This window comes from Pungitius pungitius, chromosome 2, assembly GCF_949316345.1.
Source record: "Pungitius pungitius chromosome 2, fPunPun2.1, whole genome shotgun sequence".
NCBI lineage: Eukaryota > Metazoa > Chordata > Actinopteri > Perciformes > Gasterosteidae > Pungitius > Pungitius pungitius.
The window spans coordinates 870,355-886,452 of NC_084901.1; the positions used below are offsets into that span (position 1 = coordinate 870,355).

The 16,098-nt window shown below is 43.5% G+C and overlaps 68 non-coding genes across 68 annotated transcripts; all 68 read left to right on the plus strand.

Moving 5' to 3' along the window:
* The first annotated feature begins 80 nt into the window (after positions 1-80).
* Positions 81-192, plus strand: trnal-uaa (transfer RNA leucine (anticodon UAA)). The gene is made up of 2 exons: positions 81-118; positions 147-192. It is a non-coding gene; the product is annotated as a tRNA-Leu (tRNA).
* Positions 193-504: 312 nt separating this feature from the next.
* Positions 505-616, plus strand: trnal-uaa (transfer RNA leucine (anticodon UAA)). The gene is made up of 2 exons: positions 505-542; positions 571-616. It is a non-coding gene; the product is annotated as a tRNA-Leu (tRNA).
* Positions 617-928: 312 nt separating this feature from the next.
* Positions 929-1,040, plus strand: trnal-uaa (transfer RNA leucine (anticodon UAA)). The gene is made up of 2 exons: positions 929-966; positions 995-1,040. It is a non-coding gene; the product is annotated as a tRNA-Leu (tRNA).
* Positions 1,041-1,140: 100 nt separating this feature from the next.
* trnal-caa (transfer RNA leucine (anticodon CAA)) lies at positions 1,141-1,251 on the plus strand. The gene is made up of 2 exons: positions 1,141-1,178; positions 1,206-1,251. It is a non-coding gene; the product is annotated as a tRNA-Leu (tRNA).
* Positions 1,252-1,351: 100 nt separating this feature from the next.
* Positions 1,352-1,462, plus strand: trnal-caa (transfer RNA leucine (anticodon CAA)). Its single transcript has 2 exons — positions 1,352-1,389; positions 1,417-1,462. It is a non-coding gene; the product is annotated as a tRNA-Leu (tRNA).
* A 99-nt stretch (positions 1,463-1,561) lies between these two features.
* trnal-uaa (transfer RNA leucine (anticodon UAA)) lies at positions 1,562-1,673 on the plus strand. Its single transcript has 2 exons — positions 1,562-1,599; positions 1,628-1,673. It is a non-coding gene; the product is annotated as a tRNA-Leu (tRNA).
* Positions 1,674-1,773: 100 nt separating this feature from the next.
* Positions 1,774-1,884, plus strand: trnal-caa (transfer RNA leucine (anticodon CAA)). The gene is made up of 2 exons: positions 1,774-1,811; positions 1,839-1,884. It is a non-coding gene; the product is annotated as a tRNA-Leu (tRNA).
* A 99-nt stretch (positions 1,885-1,983) lies between these two features.
* On the plus strand, positions 1,984-2,095 carry trnal-uaa (transfer RNA leucine (anticodon UAA)). Its single transcript has 2 exons — positions 1,984-2,021; positions 2,050-2,095. It is a non-coding gene; the product is annotated as a tRNA-Leu (tRNA).
* Positions 2,096-2,194: 99 nt separating this feature from the next.
* On the plus strand, positions 2,195-2,306 carry trnal-uaa (transfer RNA leucine (anticodon UAA)). The gene is made up of 2 exons: positions 2,195-2,232; positions 2,261-2,306. It is a non-coding gene; the product is annotated as a tRNA-Leu (tRNA).
* A 100-nt stretch (positions 2,307-2,406) lies between these two features.
* On the plus strand, positions 2,407-2,517 carry trnal-caa (transfer RNA leucine (anticodon CAA)). Its single transcript has 2 exons — positions 2,407-2,444; positions 2,472-2,517. It is a non-coding gene; the product is annotated as a tRNA-Leu (tRNA).
* Positions 2,518-2,616: 99 nt separating this feature from the next.
* Positions 2,617-2,728, plus strand: trnal-uaa (transfer RNA leucine (anticodon UAA)). The gene is made up of 2 exons: positions 2,617-2,654; positions 2,683-2,728. It is a non-coding gene; the product is annotated as a tRNA-Leu (tRNA).
* A 100-nt stretch (positions 2,729-2,828) lies between these two features.
* On the plus strand, positions 2,829-2,939 carry trnal-caa (transfer RNA leucine (anticodon CAA)). The gene is made up of 2 exons: positions 2,829-2,866; positions 2,894-2,939. It is a non-coding gene; the product is annotated as a tRNA-Leu (tRNA).
* A 100-nt stretch (positions 2,940-3,039) lies between these two features.
* Positions 3,040-3,150, plus strand: trnal-caa (transfer RNA leucine (anticodon CAA)). The gene is made up of 2 exons: positions 3,040-3,077; positions 3,105-3,150. It is a non-coding gene; the product is annotated as a tRNA-Leu (tRNA).
* Positions 3,151-3,250: 100 nt separating this feature from the next.
* Positions 3,251-3,361, plus strand: trnal-caa (transfer RNA leucine (anticodon CAA)). Its single transcript has 2 exons — positions 3,251-3,288; positions 3,316-3,361. It is a non-coding gene; the product is annotated as a tRNA-Leu (tRNA).
* Positions 3,362-3,460: 99 nt separating this feature from the next.
* On the plus strand, positions 3,461-3,572 carry trnal-uaa (transfer RNA leucine (anticodon UAA)). Its single transcript has 2 exons — positions 3,461-3,498; positions 3,527-3,572. It is a non-coding gene; the product is annotated as a tRNA-Leu (tRNA).
* A 100-nt stretch (positions 3,573-3,672) lies between these two features.
* Positions 3,673-3,783, plus strand: trnal-caa (transfer RNA leucine (anticodon CAA)). The gene is made up of 2 exons: positions 3,673-3,710; positions 3,738-3,783. It is a non-coding gene; the product is annotated as a tRNA-Leu (tRNA).
* Positions 3,784-3,883: 100 nt separating this feature from the next.
* Positions 3,884-3,994, plus strand: trnal-caa (transfer RNA leucine (anticodon CAA)). Its single transcript has 2 exons — positions 3,884-3,921; positions 3,949-3,994. It is a non-coding gene; the product is annotated as a tRNA-Leu (tRNA).
* A 99-nt stretch (positions 3,995-4,093) lies between these two features.
* trnal-uaa (transfer RNA leucine (anticodon UAA)) lies at positions 4,094-4,205 on the plus strand. Its single transcript has 2 exons — positions 4,094-4,131; positions 4,160-4,205. It is a non-coding gene; the product is annotated as a tRNA-Leu (tRNA).
* A 100-nt stretch (positions 4,206-4,305) lies between these two features.
* Positions 4,306-4,416, plus strand: trnal-caa (transfer RNA leucine (anticodon CAA)). The gene is made up of 2 exons: positions 4,306-4,343; positions 4,371-4,416. It is a non-coding gene; the product is annotated as a tRNA-Leu (tRNA).
* A 99-nt stretch (positions 4,417-4,515) lies between these two features.
* Positions 4,516-4,627, plus strand: trnal-uaa (transfer RNA leucine (anticodon UAA)). The gene is made up of 2 exons: positions 4,516-4,553; positions 4,582-4,627. It is a non-coding gene; the product is annotated as a tRNA-Leu (tRNA).
* A 100-nt stretch (positions 4,628-4,727) lies between these two features.
* Positions 4,728-4,838, plus strand: trnal-caa (transfer RNA leucine (anticodon CAA)). Its single transcript has 2 exons — positions 4,728-4,765; positions 4,793-4,838. It is a non-coding gene; the product is annotated as a tRNA-Leu (tRNA).
* A 100-nt stretch (positions 4,839-4,938) lies between these two features.
* Positions 4,939-5,049, plus strand: trnal-caa (transfer RNA leucine (anticodon CAA)). The gene is made up of 2 exons: positions 4,939-4,976; positions 5,004-5,049. It is a non-coding gene; the product is annotated as a tRNA-Leu (tRNA).
* A 99-nt stretch (positions 5,050-5,148) lies between these two features.
* On the plus strand, positions 5,149-5,260 carry trnal-uaa (transfer RNA leucine (anticodon UAA)). Its single transcript has 2 exons — positions 5,149-5,186; positions 5,215-5,260. It is a non-coding gene; the product is annotated as a tRNA-Leu (tRNA).
* A 100-nt stretch (positions 5,261-5,360) lies between these two features.
* On the plus strand, positions 5,361-5,471 carry trnal-caa (transfer RNA leucine (anticodon CAA)). The gene is made up of 2 exons: positions 5,361-5,398; positions 5,426-5,471. It is a non-coding gene; the product is annotated as a tRNA-Leu (tRNA).
* Positions 5,472-5,570: 99 nt separating this feature from the next.
* Positions 5,571-5,682, plus strand: trnal-uaa (transfer RNA leucine (anticodon UAA)). Its single transcript has 2 exons — positions 5,571-5,608; positions 5,637-5,682. It is a non-coding gene; the product is annotated as a tRNA-Leu (tRNA).
* Positions 5,683-5,994: 312 nt separating this feature from the next.
* Positions 5,995-6,106, plus strand: trnal-uaa (transfer RNA leucine (anticodon UAA)). The gene is made up of 2 exons: positions 5,995-6,032; positions 6,061-6,106. It is a non-coding gene; the product is annotated as a tRNA-Leu (tRNA).
* A 312-nt stretch (positions 6,107-6,418) lies between these two features.
* trnal-uaa (transfer RNA leucine (anticodon UAA)) lies at positions 6,419-6,530 on the plus strand. The gene is made up of 2 exons: positions 6,419-6,456; positions 6,485-6,530. It is a non-coding gene; the product is annotated as a tRNA-Leu (tRNA).
* A 100-nt stretch (positions 6,531-6,630) lies between these two features.
* trnal-uaa (transfer RNA leucine (anticodon UAA)) lies at positions 6,631-6,741 on the plus strand. The gene is made up of 2 exons: positions 6,631-6,668; positions 6,696-6,741. It is a non-coding gene; the product is annotated as a tRNA-Leu (tRNA).
* A 99-nt stretch (positions 6,742-6,840) lies between these two features.
* Positions 6,841-6,952, plus strand: trnal-uaa (transfer RNA leucine (anticodon UAA)). Its single transcript has 2 exons — positions 6,841-6,878; positions 6,907-6,952. It is a non-coding gene; the product is annotated as a tRNA-Leu (tRNA).
* A 100-nt stretch (positions 6,953-7,052) lies between these two features.
* Positions 7,053-7,164, plus strand: trnal-uaa (transfer RNA leucine (anticodon UAA)). Its single transcript has 2 exons — positions 7,053-7,090; positions 7,119-7,164. It is a non-coding gene; the product is annotated as a tRNA-Leu (tRNA).
* A 100-nt stretch (positions 7,165-7,264) lies between these two features.
* Positions 7,265-7,376, plus strand: trnal-uaa (transfer RNA leucine (anticodon UAA)). Its single transcript has 2 exons — positions 7,265-7,302; positions 7,331-7,376. It is a non-coding gene; the product is annotated as a tRNA-Leu (tRNA).
* A 99-nt stretch (positions 7,377-7,475) lies between these two features.
* trnal-caa (transfer RNA leucine (anticodon CAA)) lies at positions 7,476-7,586 on the plus strand. The gene is made up of 2 exons: positions 7,476-7,513; positions 7,541-7,586. It is a non-coding gene; the product is annotated as a tRNA-Leu (tRNA).
* Positions 7,587-7,685: 99 nt separating this feature from the next.
* On the plus strand, positions 7,686-7,797 carry trnal-uaa (transfer RNA leucine (anticodon UAA)). Its single transcript has 2 exons — positions 7,686-7,723; positions 7,752-7,797. It is a non-coding gene; the product is annotated as a tRNA-Leu (tRNA).
* A 100-nt stretch (positions 7,798-7,897) lies between these two features.
* trnal-caa (transfer RNA leucine (anticodon CAA)) lies at positions 7,898-8,008 on the plus strand. Its single transcript has 2 exons — positions 7,898-7,935; positions 7,963-8,008. It is a non-coding gene; the product is annotated as a tRNA-Leu (tRNA).
* Positions 8,009-8,107: 99 nt separating this feature from the next.
* trnal-uaa (transfer RNA leucine (anticodon UAA)) lies at positions 8,108-8,219 on the plus strand. The gene is made up of 2 exons: positions 8,108-8,145; positions 8,174-8,219. It is a non-coding gene; the product is annotated as a tRNA-Leu (tRNA).
* A 100-nt stretch (positions 8,220-8,319) lies between these two features.
* trnal-caa (transfer RNA leucine (anticodon CAA)) lies at positions 8,320-8,430 on the plus strand. Its single transcript has 2 exons — positions 8,320-8,357; positions 8,385-8,430. It is a non-coding gene; the product is annotated as a tRNA-Leu (tRNA).
* Positions 8,431-8,530: 100 nt separating this feature from the next.
* Positions 8,531-8,641, plus strand: trnal-caa (transfer RNA leucine (anticodon CAA)). The gene is made up of 2 exons: positions 8,531-8,568; positions 8,596-8,641. It is a non-coding gene; the product is annotated as a tRNA-Leu (tRNA).
* Positions 8,642-8,740: 99 nt separating this feature from the next.
* On the plus strand, positions 8,741-8,852 carry trnal-uaa (transfer RNA leucine (anticodon UAA)). The gene is made up of 2 exons: positions 8,741-8,778; positions 8,807-8,852. It is a non-coding gene; the product is annotated as a tRNA-Leu (tRNA).
* A 100-nt stretch (positions 8,853-8,952) lies between these two features.
* Positions 8,953-9,063, plus strand: trnal-caa (transfer RNA leucine (anticodon CAA)). Its single transcript has 2 exons — positions 8,953-8,990; positions 9,018-9,063. It is a non-coding gene; the product is annotated as a tRNA-Leu (tRNA).
* Positions 9,064-9,163: 100 nt separating this feature from the next.
* trnal-caa (transfer RNA leucine (anticodon CAA)) lies at positions 9,164-9,274 on the plus strand. The gene is made up of 2 exons: positions 9,164-9,201; positions 9,229-9,274. It is a non-coding gene; the product is annotated as a tRNA-Leu (tRNA).
* Positions 9,275-9,373: 99 nt separating this feature from the next.
* Positions 9,374-9,485, plus strand: trnal-uaa (transfer RNA leucine (anticodon UAA)). The gene is made up of 2 exons: positions 9,374-9,411; positions 9,440-9,485. It is a non-coding gene; the product is annotated as a tRNA-Leu (tRNA).
* A 99-nt stretch (positions 9,486-9,584) lies between these two features.
* trnal-uaa (transfer RNA leucine (anticodon UAA)) lies at positions 9,585-9,696 on the plus strand. Its single transcript has 2 exons — positions 9,585-9,622; positions 9,651-9,696. It is a non-coding gene; the product is annotated as a tRNA-Leu (tRNA).
* A 100-nt stretch (positions 9,697-9,796) lies between these two features.
* Positions 9,797-9,907, plus strand: trnal-caa (transfer RNA leucine (anticodon CAA)). Its single transcript has 2 exons — positions 9,797-9,834; positions 9,862-9,907. It is a non-coding gene; the product is annotated as a tRNA-Leu (tRNA).
* A 100-nt stretch (positions 9,908-10,007) lies between these two features.
* On the plus strand, positions 10,008-10,118 carry trnal-caa (transfer RNA leucine (anticodon CAA)). Its single transcript has 2 exons — positions 10,008-10,045; positions 10,073-10,118. It is a non-coding gene; the product is annotated as a tRNA-Leu (tRNA).
* A 100-nt stretch (positions 10,119-10,218) lies between these two features.
* Positions 10,219-10,329, plus strand: trnal-caa (transfer RNA leucine (anticodon CAA)). The gene is made up of 2 exons: positions 10,219-10,256; positions 10,284-10,329. It is a non-coding gene; the product is annotated as a tRNA-Leu (tRNA).
* Positions 10,330-10,428: 99 nt separating this feature from the next.
* Positions 10,429-10,540, plus strand: trnal-uaa (transfer RNA leucine (anticodon UAA)). The gene is made up of 2 exons: positions 10,429-10,466; positions 10,495-10,540. It is a non-coding gene; the product is annotated as a tRNA-Leu (tRNA).
* A 100-nt stretch (positions 10,541-10,640) lies between these two features.
* trnal-caa (transfer RNA leucine (anticodon CAA)) lies at positions 10,641-10,751 on the plus strand. Its single transcript has 2 exons — positions 10,641-10,678; positions 10,706-10,751. It is a non-coding gene; the product is annotated as a tRNA-Leu (tRNA).
* A 100-nt stretch (positions 10,752-10,851) lies between these two features.
* trnal-caa (transfer RNA leucine (anticodon CAA)) lies at positions 10,852-10,962 on the plus strand. Its single transcript has 2 exons — positions 10,852-10,889; positions 10,917-10,962. It is a non-coding gene; the product is annotated as a tRNA-Leu (tRNA).
* A 99-nt stretch (positions 10,963-11,061) lies between these two features.
* trnal-uaa (transfer RNA leucine (anticodon UAA)) lies at positions 11,062-11,173 on the plus strand. Its single transcript has 2 exons — positions 11,062-11,099; positions 11,128-11,173. It is a non-coding gene; the product is annotated as a tRNA-Leu (tRNA).
* Positions 11,174-11,273: 100 nt separating this feature from the next.
* On the plus strand, positions 11,274-11,385 carry trnal-uaa (transfer RNA leucine (anticodon UAA)). The gene is made up of 2 exons: positions 11,274-11,311; positions 11,340-11,385. It is a non-coding gene; the product is annotated as a tRNA-Leu (tRNA).
* A 100-nt stretch (positions 11,386-11,485) lies between these two features.
* Positions 11,486-11,597, plus strand: trnal-uaa (transfer RNA leucine (anticodon UAA)). The gene is made up of 2 exons: positions 11,486-11,523; positions 11,552-11,597. It is a non-coding gene; the product is annotated as a tRNA-Leu (tRNA).
* A 99-nt stretch (positions 11,598-11,696) lies between these two features.
* Positions 11,697-11,807, plus strand: trnal-caa (transfer RNA leucine (anticodon CAA)). Its single transcript has 2 exons — positions 11,697-11,734; positions 11,762-11,807. It is a non-coding gene; the product is annotated as a tRNA-Leu (tRNA).
* A 99-nt stretch (positions 11,808-11,906) lies between these two features.
* trnal-uaa (transfer RNA leucine (anticodon UAA)) lies at positions 11,907-12,018 on the plus strand. The gene is made up of 2 exons: positions 11,907-11,944; positions 11,973-12,018. It is a non-coding gene; the product is annotated as a tRNA-Leu (tRNA).
* A 100-nt stretch (positions 12,019-12,118) lies between these two features.
* Positions 12,119-12,229, plus strand: trnal-caa (transfer RNA leucine (anticodon CAA)). The gene is made up of 2 exons: positions 12,119-12,156; positions 12,184-12,229. It is a non-coding gene; the product is annotated as a tRNA-Leu (tRNA).
* A 99-nt stretch (positions 12,230-12,328) lies between these two features.
* Positions 12,329-12,440, plus strand: trnal-uaa (transfer RNA leucine (anticodon UAA)). The gene is made up of 2 exons: positions 12,329-12,366; positions 12,395-12,440. It is a non-coding gene; the product is annotated as a tRNA-Leu (tRNA).
* A 100-nt stretch (positions 12,441-12,540) lies between these two features.
* Positions 12,541-12,652, plus strand: trnal-uaa (transfer RNA leucine (anticodon UAA)). Its single transcript has 2 exons — positions 12,541-12,578; positions 12,607-12,652. It is a non-coding gene; the product is annotated as a tRNA-Leu (tRNA).
* Positions 12,653-13,177: 525 nt separating this feature from the next.
* On the plus strand, positions 13,178-13,289 carry trnal-uaa (transfer RNA leucine (anticodon UAA)). The gene is made up of 2 exons: positions 13,178-13,215; positions 13,244-13,289. It is a non-coding gene; the product is annotated as a tRNA-Leu (tRNA).
* Positions 13,290-13,389: 100 nt separating this feature from the next.
* Positions 13,390-13,500, plus strand: trnal-caa (transfer RNA leucine (anticodon CAA)). Its single transcript has 2 exons — positions 13,390-13,427; positions 13,455-13,500. It is a non-coding gene; the product is annotated as a tRNA-Leu (tRNA).
* Positions 13,501-13,599: 99 nt separating this feature from the next.
* Positions 13,600-13,711, plus strand: trnal-uaa (transfer RNA leucine (anticodon UAA)). The gene is made up of 2 exons: positions 13,600-13,637; positions 13,666-13,711. It is a non-coding gene; the product is annotated as a tRNA-Leu (tRNA).
* A 312-nt stretch (positions 13,712-14,023) lies between these two features.
* Positions 14,024-14,135, plus strand: trnal-uaa (transfer RNA leucine (anticodon UAA)). Its single transcript has 2 exons — positions 14,024-14,061; positions 14,090-14,135. It is a non-coding gene; the product is annotated as a tRNA-Leu (tRNA).
* A 312-nt stretch (positions 14,136-14,447) lies between these two features.
* Positions 14,448-14,559, plus strand: trnal-uaa (transfer RNA leucine (anticodon UAA)). The gene is made up of 2 exons: positions 14,448-14,485; positions 14,514-14,559. It is a non-coding gene; the product is annotated as a tRNA-Leu (tRNA).
* Positions 14,560-14,659: 100 nt separating this feature from the next.
* trnal-uaa (transfer RNA leucine (anticodon UAA)) lies at positions 14,660-14,770 on the plus strand. The gene is made up of 2 exons: positions 14,660-14,697; positions 14,725-14,770. It is a non-coding gene; the product is annotated as a tRNA-Leu (tRNA).
* A 99-nt stretch (positions 14,771-14,869) lies between these two features.
* trnal-uaa (transfer RNA leucine (anticodon UAA)) lies at positions 14,870-14,981 on the plus strand. The gene is made up of 2 exons: positions 14,870-14,907; positions 14,936-14,981. It is a non-coding gene; the product is annotated as a tRNA-Leu (tRNA).
* A 100-nt stretch (positions 14,982-15,081) lies between these two features.
* Positions 15,082-15,193, plus strand: trnal-uaa (transfer RNA leucine (anticodon UAA)). Its single transcript has 2 exons — positions 15,082-15,119; positions 15,148-15,193. It is a non-coding gene; the product is annotated as a tRNA-Leu (tRNA).
* A 100-nt stretch (positions 15,194-15,293) lies between these two features.
* On the plus strand, positions 15,294-15,405 carry trnal-uaa (transfer RNA leucine (anticodon UAA)). The gene is made up of 2 exons: positions 15,294-15,331; positions 15,360-15,405. It is a non-coding gene; the product is annotated as a tRNA-Leu (tRNA).
* A 99-nt stretch (positions 15,406-15,504) lies between these two features.
* On the plus strand, positions 15,505-15,615 carry trnal-caa (transfer RNA leucine (anticodon CAA)). Its single transcript has 2 exons — positions 15,505-15,542; positions 15,570-15,615. It is a non-coding gene; the product is annotated as a tRNA-Leu (tRNA).
* Positions 15,616-15,714: 99 nt separating this feature from the next.
* Positions 15,715-15,826, plus strand: trnal-uaa (transfer RNA leucine (anticodon UAA)). The gene is made up of 2 exons: positions 15,715-15,752; positions 15,781-15,826. It is a non-coding gene; the product is annotated as a tRNA-Leu (tRNA).
* A 100-nt stretch (positions 15,827-15,926) lies between these two features.
* Positions 15,927-16,037, plus strand: trnal-caa (transfer RNA leucine (anticodon CAA)). Its single transcript has 2 exons — positions 15,927-15,964; positions 15,992-16,037. It is a non-coding gene; the product is annotated as a tRNA-Leu (tRNA).
* The last annotated feature ends 61 nt before the right edge of the window (positions 16,038-16,098 follow it).

Here is a 16,098-nt window from a genome sequence, read left to right on the forward strand (position 1 = left end):
TTCACTCTGGACACTGACTCATTTGGACATGCTGCTTTTTAGATGGTATATTTATCGTTTTTTAATACATCAGTTCAAATGTCAGGATGGCCGAGTGGTCTAAGGCGCCAGACTTAAGTTTCAACTCTGTTCTCAGCAAAAAAGACTTCTGGTCTCCAATTGGAGGCGTGGGTTCAAATCCCACTTCTGACATGTCAAGCTACTTTTATGATTCACTCTGGACACTGACTCATTTGGACATGCTGCTTTTTTAGGTGGTATATTCATCGTTTTTCAACACTGCACTGCTAATGTCAGGATGGCCGAGTGGTCTAAGGCGCCAGACTCAAGGTTGGAAACCTTTCTCAGGAAAGAGGCTTCTGGTCTCTCCGATTGGAGGCGTGGGTTCAAATCCCTCTTCTGACATGTCAAACTACTTTTATGATTCACTGTGGACACTGACTCATTTGGACATGCTGCTTTTTAGATGGTATATTTATCGTTTTTTAATACATCAGTTCAAATGTCAGGATGGCCGAGTGGTCTAAGGCGCCAGACTTAAGTTTCGACTCTGTTCTCAGCAAAAAAGACTTCTGGTCTCCAATTGGAGGCGTGGGTTCAAATCCCACTTCTGACATGTCAAACTACTTTTATGATTCACTCTGGACACTGACTCATTTGGACATGCTGCTTTTTTACGTGGTATATTCATCGTTTTTCAACACTGCACTGCTAATGTCAGGATGGCCGAGTGGTCTAAGGCGCCAGACTCAAGGTTGGAAACCTTTCTCAGGAAAGAGGCTTCTGGTCTCTCTGATTGGAGGCGTGGGTTCAAATCCCTCTTCTGACATGTCAAACTACTTTTATGATTCACTGTGGACACTGACTCATTTGGACATGCTGCTTTTTAGATGGTATATTTATCGTTTTTTAATACATCAGTTCAAATGTCAGGATGGCCGAGTGGTCTAAGGCGCCAGACTTAAGTTTCGACTCTGTTCTCAGCAAAAAAGACTTCTGGTCTCCAATTGGAGGCGTGGGTTCAAATCCCACTTCTGACATGTCAAACTACTTTTATCATTCACTCTGGACACTGACTCATTTGGACATGCTGCTTTTTTAGGTGGTATATTCATCGTTTTTTAACACTGCAGTGCTAATGTCAGGATGGCCGAGTGGTCTAAGGCGCCAGACTCAAGGTTGGAAACCTTTCTCAGGAAAGAGGCTTCTGGTCTCCGATTGGAGGCGTGGGTTCAAATCCCACTTCTGACATGTCAAACTGCTTTTATGATTCACTCTGGACACTGACTCATTTGGACATGCTGCTTTTTTAGGTGGTATATTCATCGTTTTTCAACACTGCACTGCTAAAGTCAGGATGGCCGAGTGGTCTAAGGCGCCAGACTCAAGGTTGGAAACCTTTCTCAGGAAAGAGGCTTCTGGTCTCCGATTGGAGGCGTGGGTTCAAATCCCACTTCTGACATGTCAAACTACTTTTATGATTCACTCTGGACACTGACTCATTTGGACATGCTGCTTTTTAGATGGTATATTTATCGTTTTTTAATACATCAGTTCAAATGTCAGGATGGCCGAGTGGTCTAAGGCGCCAGACTTAAGTTTCGACTCTGTTCTCAGCAAAAAAGACTTCTGGTCTCCAATTGGAGGCGTGGGTTCAAATCCCACTTCTGACATGTCAAACTACTTTTATGATTCACTCTGGACACTGACTCATTTGGACATGCTGCTTTTTTAGGTGGTATATTCATCGTTTTTCAACACTGCAATGCTAATGTCAGGATGGCCGAGTGGTCTAAGGCGCCAGACTCAAGGTTGAAAACCTTTCTCAGGAAAGAGGCTTCTGGTCTCCGATTGGAGGCGTGGGTTCAAATCCCACTTCTGACATGTCAAACTACTTTTATGATTCACTCTGGACACTGACTCATTTGGACATGCTGCTTTTTAGATGGTATATTTATTGTTTTTTAATACATCAGTTTAAATGTCAGGATGGCCGAGTGGTCTAAGGCGCCAGACTTAAGTTTCGACTCTGTTCTCAGCAAAAAAGACTTCTGGTCTCCAATTGGAGGCGTGGGTTCAAATCCCACTTCTGACATGTCAAACTACTTTTATGATTCACTGTGGACACTGACTCATTTGGACATGCTGCTTTTTAGATGGTATATTTATCGTTTTTTAATACATCAGTTCAAATGTCAGGATGGCCGAGTGGTCTAAGGCGCCAGACTTAAGTTTCGACTCTGTTCTCAGCAAAAAAGACTTCTGGTCTCCAATTGGAGGCGTGGGTTCAAATCCCACTTCTGACATGTCAAACTACTTTTATGATTCACTCTGGACACTGACTCATTTGGACATGCTGCTTTTTTACGTGGTATATTCATCGTTTTTCAACACTGCACTGCTAATGTCAGGATGGCCGAGTGGTCTAAGGCGCCAGACTCAAGGTTGGAAACCTTTCTCAGGAAAGAGGCTTCTGGTCTCCGATTGGAGGCGTGGGTTCAAATCCCACTTCTGACATGTCAAACTGCTTTTATGATTCACTCTGGACACTGACTCATTTGGACATGCTGCTTTTTAGATGGTATATTTATCGTTTTTTAATACATCAGTTCAAATGTCAGGATGGCCGAGTGGTCTAAGGCGCCAGACTTAAGTTTCGACTCTGTTCTCAGCAAAAAAGACTTCTGGTCTCCAATTGGAGGCGTGGGTTCAAATCCCACTTCTGACATGTCAAACTACTTTTATGATTCACTCTGGACACTGACTCATTTGGACATGCTGCTTTTTTAGGTGGTATATTCATCGTTTTTTAACACTGCAGTGCTAATGTCAGGATGGCCGAGTGGTCTAAGGCGCCAGACTCAAGGTTGGAAACCTTTCTCAGGAAAGAGGCTTCTGGTCTCCGATTGGAAGCGTGGGTTCAAATCCCACTTCTGACATGTCAAACTACTTTTATGATTCACTCTGGACACTGACTCATTTGGACATGCTGCTTTTTTTGGTGGTATATTCATCGTTTTTTAACACTGCAGTGCTAATGTCAGGATGGCCGAGTGGTCTAAGGCGCCAGACTCAAGGTTGGAAACCTTTCTCAGGAAAGAGGCTTCTGGTCTCCGATTGGAGGCGTGGGTTCAAATCCCACTTCTGACATGTCAAACTACTTTTATGATTCACTCTGGACACTGACTCATTTGGACATGCTGCTTTTTTAGGTGGTATATTCATCGTTTTTCAACACTGCACTGCTAAAGTCAGGATGGCCGAGTGGTCTAAGGCGCCAGACTCAAGGTTGGAAACCTTTCTCAGGAAAGAGGCTTCTGGTCTCCGATTGGAGGCGTGGGTTCAAATCCCACTTCTGACATGTCAAACTACTTTTATGATTCACTCTGGACACTGACTCATTTGGACATGCTGCTTTTTAGATGGTATATTTATCGTTTTTTAATACATCAGTTCAAATGTCAGGATGGCCGAGTGGTCTAAGGCGCCAGACTTAAGTTTCGACTCTGTTCTCAGCAAAAAAGACTTCTGGTCTCCAATTGGAGGCGTGGGTTCAAATCCCACTTCTGACATGTCAAACTACTTTTATCATTCACTCTGGACACTGACTCATTTGGACATGCTGCTTTTTTAGGTGGTATATTCATCGTTTTTTAACACTGCAGTGCTAATGTCAGGATGGCCGAGTGGTCTAAGGCGCCAGACTCAAGGTTGGAAACCTTTCTCAGGAAAGAGGCTTCTGGTCTCCGATTGGAGGCGTGGGTTCAAATCCCACTTCTGACATGTCAAACTACTTTTATGATTCACTCTGGAAACTGACTCATTTGGACATGCTGCTTTTTTAGGTGGTATATTCATCGTTTTTCAACACTGCACTGCTAAAGTCAGGATGGCCGAGTGGTCTAAGGCGCCAGACTCAAGGTTGAAAACCTTTCTCAGGAAAGAGGCTTCTGGTCTCCGATTGGAGGCGTGGGTTCAAATCCCACTTCTGACATGTCAAACTACTTTTATGATTCACTCTGGACACTGACTCATTTGGACATGCTGCTTTTTAGATGGTATATTTATCGTTTTTTAATACATCAGTTCAAATGTCAGGATGGCCGAGTGGTCTAAGGCGCCAGACTTAAGTTTCGACTCTGTTCTCAGCAAAAAAGACTTCTGGTCTCCAATTGGAGGCGTGGGTTCAAATCCCACTTCTGACATGTCAAACTACTTTTATGATTCACTCTGGACACTGACTCATTTGGACATGCTGCTTTTTTAGGTGGTATATTCATCGTTTTTCAACACTGCACTGCTAAAGTCAGGATGGCCGAGTGGTCTAAGGCGCCAGACTCAAGGTTGGAAACCTTTCTCAGGAAAGAGGCTTCTGGTCTCCGATTGGAGGCGTGGGTTCAAATCCCACTTCTGACATGTCAAACTACTTTTATGATTCACTCTGGACACTGACTCATTTGGACATGCTGCTTTTTAGATGGTATATTTATCGTTTTTTAATACATCAGTTCAAATGTCAGGATGGCCGAGTGGTCTAAGGCGCCAGACTTAAGTTTCGACTCTGTTCTCAGCAAAAAAGACTTCTGGTCTCCAATTGGAGGCGTGGGTTCAAATCCCACTTCTGACATGTCAAACTACTTTTATCATTCACTGTGGACACTGACTCATTTGGACATGCTGCTTTTTTAGGTGGTATATTCATCGTTTTTTAACACTGCAGTGCTAATGTCAGGATGGCCGAGTGGTCTAAGGCGCCAGACTCAAGGTTGGAAACCTTTCTCAGGAAAGAGGCTTCTGGTCTCCGATTGGAGGCGTGGGTTCAAATCCCACTTCTGACATGTCAAACTACTTTTATGATTCACTCTGGAAACTGACTCATTTGGACATGCTGCTTTTTTAGGTGGTATATTCATCGTTTTTCAACACTGCACTGCTAAAGTCAGGATGGCCGAGTGGTCTAAGGCGCCAGACTCAAGGTTGGAAACCTTTCTCAGGAAAGAGGCTTCTGGTCTCCGATTGGAGGCGTGGGTTCAAATCCCACTTCTGACATGTCAAACTACTTTTATGATTCACTCTGGACACTGACTCATTTGGACATGCTGGTTTTTAGATGGTATATTTATCGTTTTTTAATACATCAGTTCAAATGTCAGGATGGCCGAGTGGTCTAAGGCGCCAGACTTAAGTTTCGACTCTGTTCTCAGCAAAAAAGACTTCTGGTCTCCAATTGGAGGCGTGGGTTCAAATCCCACTTCTGACATGTCAAACTACTTTTATGATTCACTCTGGACACTGACTCATTTGGACATGCTTCTTTTTTAGGTGGTATATTCATCGTTTTTTAACACTGCAATGCTAATGTCAGGATGGCCGAGTGGTCTAAGGCGCCAGACTCAAGGTTGAAAACCTTTCTCAGGAAAGAGGCTTCTGGTCTCCGATTGGAGGCGTGGGTTCAAATCCCACTTCTGACATGTCAAACTACTTTTATGATTCACTCTGGACACTGACTCATTTGGACATGCTGCTTTTTAGATGGTATATTTATCGTTTTTTAATACATCAGTTCAAATGTCAGGATGGCCGAGTGGTCTAAGGCGCCAGACTTAAGTTTCGACTCTGTTCTCAGCAAAAAAGACTTCTGGTCTCCAATTGGAGGCGTGGGTTCAAATCCCACTTCTGACATGTCAAACTACTTTTATGATTCACTCTGGACACTGACTCATTTGGACATGCTGCTTTTTTAGGTGGTATATTCATCGTTTTTCAACACTGCACTGCTAATGTCAGGATGGCCGAGTGGTCTAAGGCGCCAGACTCAAGGTTGGAAACCTTTCTCAGGAAAGAGGCTTCTGGTCTCTCCGATTGGAGGCGTGGGTTCAAATCCCTCTTCTGACATGTCAAACTACTTTTATGATTCACTGTGGACACTGACTCATTTGGACATGCTGCTTTTTAGATGGTATATTTATCGTTTTTTAATACATCAGTTCAAATGTCAGGATGGCCGAGTGGTCTAAGGCGCCAGACTTAAGTTTCGACTCTGTTCTCAGCAAAAAAGACTTCTGGTCTCCAATTGGAGGCGTGGGTTCAAATCCCACTTCTGACATGTCAAACTACTTTTATGATTCACTCTGGACACTGACTCATTTGGACATGCTGCTTTTTTACGTGGTATATTCATCGTTTTTCAACACTGCACTGCTAATGTCAGGATGGCCGAGTGGTCTAAGGCGCCAGACTCAAGGTTGGAAACCTTTCTCAGGAAAGAGGCTTCTGGTCTCTCTGATTGGAGGCGTGGGTTCAAATCCCTCTTCTGACATGTCAAACTACTTTTATGATTCACTGTGGACACTGACTCATTTGGACATGCTGCTTTTTAGATGGTATATTTATCGTTTTTTAATACATCAGTTCAAATGTCAGGATGGCCGAGTGGTCTAAGGCGCCAGACTTAAGTTTCGACTCTGTTCTCAGCAAAAAAGACTTCTGGTCTCCAATTGGAGGCGTGGGTTCAAATCCCACTTCTGACATGTCAAACTACTTTTATGATTCACTCTGGACACTGACTCATTTGGACATGCTGCTTTTTTAGGTTGTATATTCATCGTTTTTTAACACTGCAGTGCTATTGTCAGGATGGCCGAGTGGTCTAAGGCGCCAGACTTAAGGTTGGAAACCTTTCTCAGGAAAGAGGCTTCTGGTCTCCGATTGGAGGCGTGGCTTCAAATCCCACTTCTGACATGTCAAACTACTTTTATGATTCACTCTGGACACTGACTCATTTGGACATGCTGCTTTTTAGATGGTATATTTATCGTTTTTTAATACATCAGTTCAAATGTCAGGATGGCCGAGTGGTCTAAGGCGCCAGACTTAAGTTTCCACTCTGTTCTCAGCAAAAAAGACTTCTGGTCTCCAATTGGAGGCGTGGGTTCAAATCCCACTTCTGACATGTCAAACTAATTTTATGATTCACTGTGGACACTGACTCATTTGGACATGCTGCTTTTTTAGGTTGTATATTCATCGTTTTTTAACACTGCAGTGCTAATGTCAGGATGGCCGAGTGGTCTAAGGCGCCAGACTTAAGTTTCAACTCTGTTCTCAGCAAAAAAGACTTCTGGTCTCCAATTGGAGGCGTGGGTTCAAATCCCACTTCTGACATGTCAAACTACTTTTATGATTCACTCTGGACACTGACTCATTTGGACATGCTGCTTTTTTAGGTGGTATATTCATTGTTTTTTAACACTGCCGTGCTAATGTCAGGATGGCCGAGTGGTCTAAGGCGCCAGACTTAAGTTTCGACTCTGTTCTCAGCAAAAAAGACTTCTGGTCTCCGATTGGAGGCGTGGGTTCAAATCCCACTTCTGACATGTCAAACTACTTTTATGATTCACTCTGGACACTGACTCATTTGGACATGCTGCTTTTCAGATGGTATATTTATCGTTTTTTAATACATCAGTTCAAATGTCAGGATGGCCGAGTGGTCTAAGGAGCCAGACTCAAGGTTGGAAACCTTTCTCAGGAAAGAGGCTTCTGGTCTCCGATTGGAGGTGTGGGTTCAAATCCCACTTCTGACATGTCAAACTACTTTTATGATTCACTCTGGACACTGACTCATTTGGACATGCTGCTTTTTAGATGGTATATTTATCGTTTTTTAATACATCAGTTCAAATGTCAGGATGGCCGAGTGGTCTAAGGCGCCAGACTTAAGTTTCGACTCTGTTCTCAGCAAAAAAGACTTCTGGTCTCCAATTGGAGGCGTGGGTTCAAATCCCACTTCTGACATGTCAAACTACTTTTATGATTCACTCTGGACACTGACTCATTTGGACATGCTGCTTTTTTAGGTGGTATATTCATCGTTTTTTAACACTGCAGTGCTAATGTCAGGATGGCCGAGTGGTCTAAGGCGCCAGACTCAAGGTTGGAAACCTTTCTCAGGAAAGAGGCTTCTGGTCTCCGATTGGAGGCGTGGGTTCAAATCCCACTTCTGACATGTCAAACTACTTTTATGATTCACTCTGGACACTGACTCATTTGGACATGCTGCTTTTTAGATGGTATATTTATCGTTTTTTAATACATCAGTTCAAATGTCAGGATGGCCGAGTGGTCTAAGGCGCCAGACTTAAGTTTCGACTCTGTTCTCAGCAAAAAAGACTTCTGGTCTCCAATTAGAGGCGTGGGTTCAAATCCCACTTCTGACATGTCAGACTACTTTTATGATTCACTCTGGACACTGACTCATTTGGACATGCTGCTTTTTTAGGTGGTATATTCATCGTTTTTTAACACTGCAGTGCTAATGTCAGGATGGCCGAGTGGTCTAAGGCGCCAGACTCAAGGTTGGAAACCTTTCTCAGGAAAGAGGCTTCTGGTCTCCGATTGGAGGCGTGGGTTCAAATCCCACTTCTGACATGTCAAACTACTTTTATGATTCACTCTGGACACTGACTCATTTGGACATGCCGCTTTTTTAGGTGGTATATTCATCGTTTTTCAACACTGCACTGCTAAAGTCAGGATGGCCGAGTGGTCTAAGGCGCCAGACTCAAGGTTGGAAACCTTTCTCAGGAAAGAGGCTTCTGGTCTCCGATTGGAGGCGTGGGTTCAAATCCCACTTCTGACATGTCAAACTACTTTTATGATTCACTCTGGACACTGACTCATTTGGACATGCTGCTTTTTAGATGGTATATTTATCGTTTTTTAATACATCAGTTCAAATGTCAGGATGGCCGAGTGGTCTAAGGCGCCAGACTTAAGTTTCGACTCTGTTCTCAGCAAAAAAGACTTCTGGTCTCCAATTGGAGGCGTGGGTTCAAATCCCACTTCTGACATGTCAAACTACTTTTATGATTCACTCTGGACACTGACTCATTTGGACATGCTGCTTTTTTAGGTGGTATATTCATCGTTTTTTAACACTGCAGTGCTAATGTCAGGATGGCCGAGTGGTCTAAGGCGCCAGACTCAAGGTTGGAAACCTTTCTCAGGAAAGAGGCTTCTGGTCTCCGATTGGAGGCGTGGGTTCAAATCCCACTTCTGACATGTCAAACTACTTTTATGATTCACTCTGGACACTGACTCATTTGGACATGCTGCTTTTTTAGGTGGTATATTCATCGTTTTTCAACACTGCACTGCTAAAGTCAGGATGGCCGAGTGGTCTAAGGCGCCAGACTCAAGGTTGGAAACCTTTCTCAGGAAAGAGGCTTCTGGTCTCCGATTGGAGGCGTGGGTTCAAATCCCACTTCTGACATGTCAAACTGCTTTTATGATTCACTCTGGACACTGACTCATTTGGACATGCTGCTTTTTAGATGGTATATTTATCGTTTTTTAATACATCAGTTCAAATGTCAGGATGGCCGAGTGGTCTAAGGCGCCAGACTTAAGTTTCGACTCTGTTCTCAGCAAAAAAGACTTCTGGTCTCCAATCGGAGGCGTGGGTTCAAATCCCACTTCTGACATGTCAAACTACTTTTATGATTCACTCTGGACACTGACTCATTTGGACATGCTGGTTTTTAGATGGTATATTTATCGTTTTTAAATACATCAGTTCAAATGTCAGGATGGCCGAGTGGTCTAAGGCGCCAGACTTAAGTTTCGACTCTGTTCTCAGCAAAAAAGACTTCTGGTCTCCAATTGGAGGCGTGGGTTCAAATCCCACTTCTGACATGTCAAACTACTTTTATGATTCACTCTGGACACTGACTCATTTGGACATGCTGCTTTTTTAGGTGGTATATTCATCGTTTTTTAACACTGCAGTGCTAATGTCAGGATGGCCGAGTGGTCTAAGGCGCCAGACTCAAGGTTGGAAACCTTTCTCAGGAAAGAGGCTTCTGGTCTCCGATTGGAGGCGTGGGTTCAAATCCCACTTCTGACATGTCAAACTACTTTTATGATTCACTCTGTACACTGACTCATTTGGACATGCTGCTTTTTTAGGTGGTATATTCATCGTTTTTTAACACTGCAGTGCTAATGTCAGGATGGCCGAGTGGTCTAAGGCGCCAGACTCAAGGTTGGAAACCTTTCTCAGGAAAGAGGCTTCTGGTCTCCGATTGGAGGCGTGGGTTCAAATCCCACTTCTGACATGTCAAACTACTTTTATGATTCACTCTGGACACTGACTCATTTGGACATGCTGCTTTTTTAGGTGGTATATTCATCGTTTTTCAACACTGCACTGCTAAAGTCAGGATGGCCGAGTGGTCTAAGGCGCCAGACTCAAGGTTGGAAACCTTTCTCAGGAAAGAGGCTTCTGGTCTCCGATTGGAGGCGTGGGTTCAAATCCCACTTCTGACATGTCAAACTACTTTTATGATTCACTCTGGACACTGACTCATTTGGACATGCTGCTTTTTAGATGGTATATTTATCATTTTTTAATACATCAGTTCAAATGTCAGGATGGCCGAGTGGTCTAAGGCGCCAGACTTAAGTTTCGACTCTGTTCTCAGCAAAAAAGACTTCTGGTCTCCAATTGGAGGCGTGGGTTCAAATCCCACTTCTGACATGTCAAACTACTTTTATGATTCACTCTGGACACTGACTCATTTGGACATGCTGCTTTTTTAGGTGGTATATTCATCGTTTTTTAACACTGCAGTGCTAATGTCAGGATGGCCGAGTGGTCTAAGGCGCCAGACTCAAGGTTGGAAACCTTTCTCAGGAAAGAGGCTTCTGGTCTCCGATTGGAGGCGTGGTTTCAAATCCCACTTCTGACATGTCAAACTACTTTTATGATTCACTCTGGACACTGACTCATTTGGACATGCTGCTTTTTTAGGTGGTATATTCATCGCTTTTCAACACTGCACTGCTAAAGTCAGGATGGCCGAGTGGTCTAAGGCGCCAGACTCAAGGTTGGAAACCTTTCTCAGGAAAGAGGCTTCTTGTCTCCGATTGGAGGCGTGGGTTCAAATCCCACTTCTGACATGTCAAACTACTTTTATGATTCACTCTGGACACTGACTCATTTGGACATGCTGCTTTTTAGATGGTATATTTATCGTTTTTAAATACATCAGTTCAAATGTCAGGATGGCCGAGTGGTCTAAGGCGCCACACTTAAGTTTCCACTCTGTTCTCAGCAAAAAAGACTTCTGGTCTCCAATTGGAGGCGTGGGTTCAAATCCCACTTCTGACATGTCAAACTAATTTTATGATTCACTGTGGACACTGACTCATTTGGACATGCTGCTTTTTTAGGTTGTATATTCATCGTTTTTTAACACTGCAGTGCTAATGTCAGGATGGCCGAGTGGTCTAAGGCGCCAGACTTAAGTTTCAACTCTGTTCTCAGCAAAAAAGACTTCTGGTCTCCAATTGGAGGCGTGGGTTCAAATCCCACTTCTGACATGTCAAACTACTTTTATGATTCACTCTGGACACTGACTCATTTGGACATGCTGCTTTTTTAGGTGGTATATTCATTGTTTTTTAACACTGCCGTGCTAATGTCAGGATGGCCGAGTGGTCTAAGGCGCCAGACTTAAGTTTCGACTCTGTTCTCAGCAAAAAAGACTTCTGGTCTCCGATTGGAGGCGTGGGTTCAAATCCCACTTCTGACATGTCAAACTACTTTTATGATTCACTCTGGACACTGACTCATTTGGACATGCTGCTTTTCAGATGGTATATTTATCGTTTTTTAATACATCAGTTCAAATGTCAGGATGGCCGAGTGGTCTAAGGAGCCAGACTCAAGGTTGGAAACCTTTCTCAGGAAAGAGGCTTCTGGTCTCCGATTGGAGGCGTGGGTTCAAATCCCACTTCTGACATGTCAAACTACTTTTATGATTCACTCTGGACACTGACTCATTTGGACATGCTGCTTTTTAGATGGTATATTTATCGTTTTTTAATACATCAGTTCAAATGTCAGGATGGCCGAGTGGTCTAAGGCGCCAGACTTAAGTTTCGACTCTGTTCTCAGCAAAAAAGACTTCTGGTCTCCAATTGGAGGCGTGGGTTCAAATCCCACTTCTGACATGTCAAACTACTTTTATGATTCACTCTGGACACTGACTCATTTGGACATGCTGCTTTTTTAGGTGGTATATTCATCGCTTTTCAACACTGCACTGCTAAAGTCAGGATGGCCGAGTGGTCTAAGGCGCCAGACTCAAGGTTGGAAACCTTTCTCAGGAAAGAGGCTTCTTGTCTCCGATTGGAGGCGTGGGTTCAAATCCCACTTCTGACATGTCAAACTACTTTTATGATTCACTCTGGACACTGACTCATTTGGACATGCTGCTTTTTAGATGGTATATTTATCGTTTTTAAATACATCAGTTCAAATGTCAGGATGGCCGAGTGGTCTAAGGTGCCAGACTTAAGTTTCCACTCTGTTCTCAGCAAAAAAGACTTCTGGTCTCCAATTGGAGGCGTGGGTTCAAATCCCACTTCTGACATGTCAAACTAATTTTATGATTCACTGTGGACACTGACTCATTTGGACATGCTGCTTTTTTAGGTTGTATATTCATCGTTTTTTAACACTGCAGTGCTAATGTCAGGATGGCCGAGTGGTCTAAGGCGCCAGACTTAAGTTTCAACTCTGTTCTCAGCAAAAAAGACTTCTGGTCTCCAATTGGAGGCGTGGGTTCAAATCCCACTTCTGACATGTCAAACTACTTTTATGATTCACTCTGGACACTGACTCATTTGGACATGCTGCTTTTTTAGGTGGTATATTCATCGTTTTTCAACACTGCACTGCTAATGTCAGGATGGCCGAGTGGTCTAAGGCGCCAGACTCAAGGTTGGAAACCTTTCTCAGGAAAGAGGCTTCTGGTCTCTCCGATTGGAGGCGTGGGTTCAAATCCCTCTTCTGACATGTCAAACTACTTTTATGATTCACTCTGGACACTGACTCATTTGGACATGCTGCTTTTTTACGTGGTATATTCATCGTTTTTCAACACTGCACTGCTAATGTCAGGATGTCCGAGTGGTCTAAGGCGCCAGACTCAAGGTTGGAAACCTTTCTCAGGAAAGAGGCTTCTGTCCTCTCTGATTGGAGGCGTGGGTTCAAATCCCTCTTCTGACATGTCAAACTACTTTTATGATTCACTGTGGACACTGACTCATTTGGACATGCTGCTTTTTAGATGGTATATTTATCGTTTTTTAATACATCAGTTCAAATGTCAGGATGGCCGAGTGGTCTAAGGCGCCAGACTTAAGTTTCGACTCTGTTCTCAGCAAAAAAGACTTCTGGTCTCCAATTGGAGGCGTGGGTTCAAATCCCACTTCTGACATGTCAAACTACTTTTATGATTCACTCTGGACACTGACTCATTTGGACATGCTTCTTTTTTAGGTGGTATATTCATCGTTTTTTAACACTGCAATGCTAATGTCAGGATGGCCGAGTGGTCTAAGGCGCCAGACTCAAGGTTGAAAACCTTTCTCAGGAAAGAGGCTTCTGGTCTCCGATTGGAGGCGTGGGTTCAAATCCCACTTCTGACATGTCAAACTACTTTTATGATTCACTCTGGACACTGACTCATTTGGACATGCTGCTTTTTAGATGGTATATTTATCGTTTTTTAATACATCAGTTCAAATGTCAGGATGGCCGAGTGGTCTAAGGCGCCAGACTTAAGTTTCGACTCTGTTCTCAGCAAAAAAGACTTCTGGTCTCCAATTGGAGGCGTGGGTTCAAATCCCACTTCTGACATGTCAAACTACTTTTATGATTCACTCTGGACACTGACTCATTTGGACATGCTGCTTTTTTAGGTGGTATATTCATCGTTTTTCAACACTGCACTGCTAATGTCAGGATGGCCGAGTGGTCTAAGGCGCCAGACTCAAGGTTGGAAACCTTTCTCAGGAAAGAGGCTTCTGGTCTCTCCGATTGGAGGCGTGGGTTCAAATCCCTCTTCTGACATGTCAAACTACTTTTATGATTCACTGTGGACACTGACTCATTTGGACATGCTGCTTTTTAGATGGTATATTTATCGTTTTTTAATACATCAGTTCAAATGTCAGGATGGCCGAGTGGTCTAAGGCGCCAGACTTAAGTTTCGACTCTGTTCTCAGCAAAAAAGACTTCTGGTCTCCAATTGGAGGCGTGGGTTCAAATCCCACTTCTGACATGTCAAACTAGTTTTATGATTCACTCTGGACACTGACTCATTTGGACATGCTGCTTTTTTACGTGGTATATTCATCGTTTTTCAACACTGCACTGCTAATGTCAGGATGGCCGAGTGGTCTAAGGCGCCAGACTCAAGGTTGGAAACCTTTCTCAGGAAAGAGGCTTCTGGTCTCTCTGATTGGAGGCGTGGGTTCAAATCCCTCTTCTGACATGTCAAACTACTTTTATGATTCACTGTGGACACTGACTCATTTGGACATGCTGCTTTTTAGATGGTATATTTATCGTTTTTTAATACATCAGTTCAAATGTCAGGATGGCCGAGTGGTCTAAGGCGCCAGACTTAAGTTTCGACTCTGTTCTCAGCAAAAAAGACTTCTGGTCTCCAATTGGAGGCGTGGGTTCAAATCCCACTTCTGACATGTCAAACTACTTTTATGATTCACTCTGGACACTGACTCATTTGGACATGCTGCTTTTTTAGGTTGTATATTCATCGTTTTTTAACACTGCAGTGCTATTGTCAGGATGGCCGAGTGGTCTAAGGCGCCAGACTTAAGGTTGGAAACCTTTCTCAGGAAAGAGGCTTCTGGTCTCCGATTGGAGGCGTGGCTTCAAATCCCACTTCTGACATGTCAAACTACTTTTATGATTCACTCTGGACACTGACTCATTTGGACATGCTGCTTTTTAGATGGTATATTTATCGTTTTTTAATACATCAGTTCAAATGTCAGGATGGCCGAGTGGTCTAAGGCGCCAGACTTAAGTTTCCACTCTGTTCTCAGCAAAAAAGACTTCTGGTCTCCAATTGGAGGCGTGGGTTCAAATCCCACTTCTGACATGTCAAACTAATTTTATGATTCACTGTGGACACTGACTCATTTGGACATGCTGCTTTTTTAGGTTGTATATTCATCGTTTTTTAACACTGCAGTGCTAATGTCAGGATGGCCGAGTGGTCTAAGGCGCCAGACTTAAGTTTCAACTCTGTTCTCAGCAAAAAAGACTTCTGGTCTCCAATTGGAGGCGTGGGTTCAAATCCCACTTCTGACATGTCAAACTACTTTTATGATTCACTCTGGACACTGACTCATTTGGACATGCTGCTTTTTTAGGTGGTATATTCATTGTTTTTTAACACTGCCGTGCTAATGTCAGGATGGCCGAGTGGTCTAAGGCGCCAGACTTAAGTTTCGACTCTGTTCTCAGCAAAAAAGACTTCTGGTCTCCGATTGGAGGCGTGGGTTCAAATCCCACTTCTGACATGTCAAACTACTTTTATGATTCACTCTGGACACTGACTCATTTGGACATGCTGCTTTTCAGATGGTATATTTATCGTTTTTTAATACATCAGTTCAAATGTCAGGATGGCCGAGTGGTCTAAGGAGCCAGACTCAAGGTTGGAAACCTTTCTCAGGAAAGAGGCTTCTGGTCTCCGATTGGAGGTGTGGGTTCAAATCCCACTTCTGACATGTCAAACTACTTTTATGATTCACTCTGGACACTGACTCATTTGGACATGCTGCTTTTTAGATGGTATATTTATCGTTTTTTAATACATCAGTTCAAATGTCAGGATGGCCGAGTGGTCTAAGGCGCCAGACTTAAGTTTCGACTCTGTTCTCAGCAAAAAAGACTTCTGGTCTCCAATTGGAGGCGTGGGTTCAAATCCCACTTCTGACATGTCAAACTACTTTTATGATTCACTCTGGACACTGACTCATTTGGACATGCTGCTTTTTTAGGTGGTATATTCATCGTTTTTTAACACTGCAGTGCTAATGTCAGGATGGCCGAGTGGTCTAAGGCGCCAGACTCAAGGTTGGAAACCTTTCTCAGGAAAGAGGCTTCTGGTCTCCGATTGGAGGCGTGGGTTCAAATCCCACTTCTGACATGTCAAACTACTTTTATGATTCACTCTGGACACTGACTCATTTGGACATGCTGCTTTTTAG